At 59.2% G+C, this 6,144-nt stretch overlaps 1 protein-coding gene across 1 annotated transcript in view; it reads right to left on the reverse strand.

Annotated features, from left to right (window-relative positions):
• Nucleotides 1-5,016, reverse strand: part of LRFN2 (leucine rich repeat and fibronectin type III domain containing 2) — a 183,442-nt gene extending 178,426 nt beyond the window's left edge. The window contains exon 1 of the mRNA XM_060615422.3: nt 3,740-5,016. The gene's annotated coding sequence lies outside the window, so the exon portion shown is untranslated. The remainder of the gene's footprint in view (nt 1-3,739) is intronic.
• Nucleotides 5,017-6,144: the final 1,128 nt, after the last annotated feature.

Genomic DNA, 6,144 nt, shown 5'->3' on the forward strand with positions numbered 1-6,144 from the left:
GATTCATCAGGATTCATCAGCAAGGAAGCACAAGGCTCCAGGGTAGGGAACACAGGGCAAAGCTGGGTCCTGTGGGCTTTGAAGTCAGACAGACATGAGAGTTGAGTGACCGCTCTGTCACGTACTAGCGACCAGGCAGGTCCCAACTTCTCTGAACCTCAGTGTTCTCATCTGTAAGGTCGAGGTGGGAATAGTGGTGATTTCATAGAATTGGGAGAATTCAATGAGATAATAATGTGAAGCTCTTAGCATGTGCCTGGCACATGATAAGCAACCAAGATATTGCTTCAGGAAGCTGGTCCTGATAGCCTAAGAAATTCTCAGAATATCCATTCTGCTTGCTCACAACCCCCACCCCTGAAGCCTCCCAAATCCCCAGGAACCTCTAAGAATTTCAGAGAAAACAAAATCTGTCTTCTGTGAACTTCTATGGGCTTTTGCTGTTCCTGAAATCCTCACCTCCTCCAAGGAGCCCTCCTGATTGCCCTCACTCTGAGCAGGCTGGACATAGCCATGGTTCCTGGTCGCTGTCTTCATATCTGACTGCCGGCTCCCTGACAACACCTCTTCTTAGGCATGCTCATTATGGTTACACCTCCATATCCAGTCCTATTCCAGTTGGCTCATTAGTCAGACCTTGCTAAATGCACCCTGGGTCTGAGCATCTCTTCCCAACTCTATTGACGGGACCCAGGTCCAGTCACAGGCCCTACACACACCCCAGCAGAAGCCGTGCCCATTCACTGGGTCTGCACCTGACCCCATCCTGGGGAGGCCACTCTGGGGGCAGCCAGAGGCAGAGTCAGGGAAGAGAAGGGAGGGGCTGGGTTCTGGGAGAAATTTCACACTCAAGCCTCGGACAGGAAAGGGTGACAGATGACACTTGTAAAACACAGAGCCTGTGCTTCCTGAGCAAATGTACGTGGCAGTAAAAGTCTGGAGCAAGTGAGAAAGAGGGAAGCAGGTACCATAGCCCCAGAGGTGAAATTTGCTCTCCGAATATCAATTCCCAAAGTTTTCTGGAGGGTTTCCTGGAGTCTTTTAAAGATCAGTGTACCGTCCAGACAGATAGGTGGGTGGGGAAAGCCAGGGGTATTAGCGTCCCCTCCCCCTCCAACCAAACACTCCTCCAGATCTGACCCAGGACTTGGGGGGCATGAGAACAAACATGAGGTTATCACACATCTACGAGGCATTGTGCTACCATGTCCTTTCACCAAATGAGAACATGGAGGCTCCAGTCGTCAGCCAACAAAGATGTGGCAGAGGCAGAGTTTGAACCCAGGCCCTCCAAGTGGAGGTTGCTTTCCACTGCATGCCAACTCTATCCCTTCAAAGCAGTTGGACCCTAAAACACCAATGGTGTCCCAAGAAAAATTGCAAAACACCCACACTGCTGTTGCTTCTGTCCAGGGTCCAATTCCACTTGGCTACCTCTGGTTGGTTTTCTTGTGCACTTGCACATCTCTGGCATCAGAATGGGGATGCCCCAGATGCCAATAACTGCTCATCTCCACCTCAGCCAGGGGACTTTCTGAAGGAGGAAAGACTGGCTGGAGACACTCCACAAGCCTGACGCGCGGAGGCCAGAACCCCTGGATGCTTGGTTTCACTTTAGAGCCTCAGCTGAGATAAGAGAGCTGACTCCCACTCCAGCCAAACCAGAGCTTGGGTGGCCAAAAGGCAGCCAGTTTCCCCAGTGGCGCCACCTACCTCGTCTGCATTTCCCACCCCATCCAATTCCTCCTCCTCAGTCTCCCCTCACGGAAGCTCCCTGCTCACCCTCTCTCAGGGCACACTCCCCAGCTGCTCAGATTTCTGGGCCCGGGCAAGGAGCTGGCACCTGGGAGGAGCAGGGAGCCCGAGCCCCAGCCACCGCTGCCAGGCACCCGGTCCAGCCGGCCAGGAGCCGCAGCTGGGAGCCGACCTCCTCCCGGAGAAGCAGCGCCAGAGGCTGAGACCGAAATGCCAAGTTTGCTGTTTGTATTCCCCAGGGAGAGGGCCGGAAGATAAGTAATGATATTCCTGGGCAGGAATTAGACCAGAAACTCTAAATCGAGGGCTGGGCAGGGGGCCTGAGCAGACGCATGTGAGGGGAGGAAAGACACGGAACTCTGCATCCCAGCCAGAGTCAGAAGGGAAAGACGACATTCCAGCGTCAGCAGAAGGGCCCGGGCAGCTGGCCTGGTCCGCGGAGGCTGACAGGTTCAAGACCAGGCCCACACGAGCTTCCCAGTCCCCCCTGCGTGACCCTGACCCCCTCTAGCCTCCAAAGTACCCCACACGCAAGTGCCAAGCTGGCTAGGCTCCACTGTACAGTGGCTGTATGAAGCCACGGGTGGCAACCAGCCTTGGCCACAACCCCAAGACTGGGACCCACACTCCCAGTCTCCCCTGATCCTGGGACCCACACACCCGGTCCCCCACCTCAGCCTCCCCACCATGAGTTCCAAACCGGGCCCCGTTCACGGACAACAGCCCACCCAGAACCTCCCTCCCACCATCCGCCTGGGTCTCTGGAACTTCACAGCTCAGAGCTGGCAGTTTCCTCCCCAGCCTTGCTCCTCCCCAGCCACAGGGGTCAATTTCGAGAAGCAGCCTGTGCCCTCCCCCAGCCCTACAAGGCCAATCAGCCCATTGCAGCCACAGCGCACCCCCTTCACACACACACACACACACACACACACACACACACACACACACCACTGTGGCAAGGCAGGGGTCGGCGTCTACAGCCATGCTTATGACTCCAGCTCCCTCTCCCCACCAAGTGTCTGTCTGTCTGTGGTGTCTGTGATTCTCAGCTTGCACTTGGTGTTGGCTTGGCTCAGTCCCTCCGCAGTCTCCGCTCAGGCTCACTACTCATTCTTTCTGAGGCTCCGGCTTTCAGGGGCTCCGTCTCCCTCGAACTTGCTGCCTATGTCCTTTGTACTGGGGTGAGGGACGGGCAGATGAGCAGGACACCTCCCTGTCACTGCCGCGGGTCTGTGCAGAGCACAGCACTGCTGGCCTCAGAGCAGTCCATCCCTCTCCCCCCTTCCTGCTCAGGCCAACCTTACAACCAGGGCAGGGCTAGGTGGGAGACAGACCTACCAACCAGGCACGGCTAATGCCAGTTTCCATATTGCTTCATCATGCCATTCTGATGCCCCAAGCTGCACACACACAATCTCCCCGGATCTCCCTGCCTGAGGCCAGGATAGGGCCCTGTGCCTGCCCTACCTGCCTCGCCAAACTACAATGATGCCTGCCTTCCCTCCATCCGCGCCGAATCAACCCCTCCGCACCCAGCTCTACCCCACCCCACTCAGCCCACAGAGCGCAGGGAGCCCTGGCGTCCGACCCAGCCCCCAGCAAGAGCTGGAGCCAGGCCTCGCATGTGGGGAGATGCAACAGAGTGGTCTGGCGGCAAAGTTCTCCTCCTGCTTCGAACGTTGCCGTACACCTGAGGCTCCCGTCTCTCCCTCCTGCTCGCCGGCCTCGCACGGACCCATTCTCCCCGCTCCCAGCCAGAGTTTCACCCCCCCCCCCCACTCCGGGGCAAAAAAAGAAATGAAACCTCCCGCGATAAGGATGGGCGAAAAGAGGTGTCCGCACGACTGCCCGGGTGAGGGAGTCCTCAAGTGAGAAAGAAAAGGATGCAAAGTTCCCGGTTCCCCCAGGCGCGTTCAGCCCCGCGCCGAGCTCCCCGCAAATGCCCCAATGGATCGCGGAGACGCGGCGGCAGGCGACCACTCACCTGGGCGAGGCAGCATCTACCCCTGGCTGGGAGGCTCCGAGGCCGGCTCCGCGGGGCGCCCGGGCTCCCCGGCTCGGCCACGCATCCTTCCCCGCCCGAGACAGGCTCGAGCTAAGCCCTCCGGCTCCGGCGAACGCAGGCAGATGGTGGCCTCGGACGTCCACGCGGGGAGAGCCCTGAGCGGCTTATTCAGTTATATCCACAGCATTTAGCGAAAAGAACGGAGGGAAAAGCACAACTTGTTCTCTTCTCTTCCAGATTAAAAAAACAAAAAACAAAAAACAAAAAACCCCCAAAACCAAAAATAAGATAATCCCCCCCCTAGGAAGACGCCGGTAGGATTTTCCAGATGGAAGAACCCGGGGCATTCCCAGGGACCTCGGGCATCTCGGAATGTGGGGTGTCTTCAAGTTCAGGCGAGCCAGCCGGGGTGTGCGTGTGTGTGCGTGTGTGTGTGTGTGTGTGTGTGTGTGTGTGTGTGTCTCAGCGAGAGAGAGCCAGGCACTCACACCCACACGCACACACACAAACACACTCCCCCGCACTCCCCGCGTGCACACCGCCCCCCGCGCGCGCGCACACGCGCGCACCCGGACACACACACACACACACACACACACACACACACGCACAACGATCACACGCACGGATCCGGCAGGGAGCCGGGCCGGCTGCGGAGGCAGCGCGGAGCCGGCGGTGGAGAAAGCCCGGCGGCCGGAGGCGCCCGAGAACCTCGGGCGGTGCGCACAGTCCCCGCCGAGCTCTCCGGCGCGGCAGCCCCCAGCGGTGGCCGGCGGAGCTGCAGGAGCTGGGCCCGCCGCCCAACGCACCCCCTTTCGCGCCGACCTCCACCGCCGCCGAAACCGGAGGGATTCGCGCGGCCCGCGGGGGTGGCCTGGAGCCGGCGAGAGCCGGCCAGAGGGCTCCGCACGGAGAGACGGGAGGGCGGCGGGCGGGCCGCGAGCCCCGGAAGCCGGGAGGGCGGGCTCGGCGACCGAGTGGCGCGGGCTGCCCCTGCGCAAGGCGGGCCGGGCGGCCGGGGCTGCGCCGCTGCAGCCGGCGCCGGTGCTGCCGCCTCACGTGCGGAGCGTGCCGTGCAGCCTCCAGCCCCGCCGCCTGCAGGACGCAAACCCGCCGCGCCGGCCCGGGGCTGGGGGTGGGGGCTGGGAGGATCGCGCCCATCCAGCCCGGGGCCCGGCTGCGAGCCCCGCATCCTGGCGGGGGACCCGTGAAAGATGAGCGCCGGGAACACGCGCACACACAGGCTTAGACTTTCCGTGAGTATCACAGGGATCCGTGAGGTGTGCGGTGGCGCCAGCTGTTCGCACAGCACCTTTTGCAACTCTTTCCTTGTGTGATCCTCCTAGCAACCCCTCATCTGACATGGGAGGACACTGAGGACCGGAAGTCTAAAGCGACTTGTCCAAGGCACGTGGCAGGTAGTCCCTACTCCAGGCTGACTGTGGGCTTAGCATCAGAAGGTCAGGGTCTGGCCAGGGTCTCATCTTCCTTTGGTTATCCTCTTTACCCACTGGGATCAGCAACCAGTTCCTGGGAAGGCTGGACTGGGCTCTGCCTTACTGAGCTTCCCAAGAGGTATCTGTCCTACTGAAAGAAATGAAAATTTGAGATTCCTGCTGGCACTCTAGCTGGTTAATCCAGGGGCAGTTAAAATGTCTCAATCCATCTCTTCTCTCCTAGTGGCTAACGCCTCCCTTGCACCTGTCCCAGATACCCACAGGGAGGCACATGTGGCATGTGGCTGTGTCTCTGCAGCCCAGGATTGGCTCAGCTGGATAAATCTGTAATATAAGACCCTGCCTCCTACCTGCCTATGCACACAGGTGGGTGAAGATTGGCAGAACCCCCCCGCACCCAGGCCCCATGTTCCGGACACCCTCTCCATGTGCATCCAGGGAAACTGCCATATCAGCCTACTTCAGACTCTGAAAAATAGACCCTTCCCTGCAGGGATTCTGGAAAGCCTGGGGGGCGGGGGGCAGGGAGAAGGGCATGGCCAAGATGAAAGTCAAGGTATATCAGGGTGTGCTGGGTTAAGAAAAGAGAAGCGGAGCTGGGGTAGGGATAGACGAGGGGAGAAGAAATGGGAAAGAGAGGAAGGAGAAGGCTGGAGGTGCTTTGAAGGAGGTAGCAGATAGGGAGAAGAGTGTGAAAAGAGGAAGATGGGGGAGGGACAATAGAGGGGGAGATAGGCAAGGCCAGTATTTCCTCCCTTGCTTACCTGAGGGTTTTGCATACCACAGGTGGGGGCTTCTGGGGAGGGGGCATTGGGAGTAGAAGGAGGAACTGAATTCCAGGTTCAAGTCTCTGAATTACCCCAAGAGAAAGGGGCTAGGTTATCTCCTTAACCTGACAGTCACCCATGAGAGAACTGAAATCCCTAG

This window comes from Panthera onca, chromosome B2 (genome assembly GCF_046562875.1).
Source record: "Panthera onca isolate mPanOnc1 chromosome B2, mPanOnc1 haplotype 2, whole genome shotgun sequence".
Lineage (NCBI taxonomy): Eukaryota > Metazoa > Chordata > Mammalia > Carnivora > Felidae > Panthera > Panthera onca.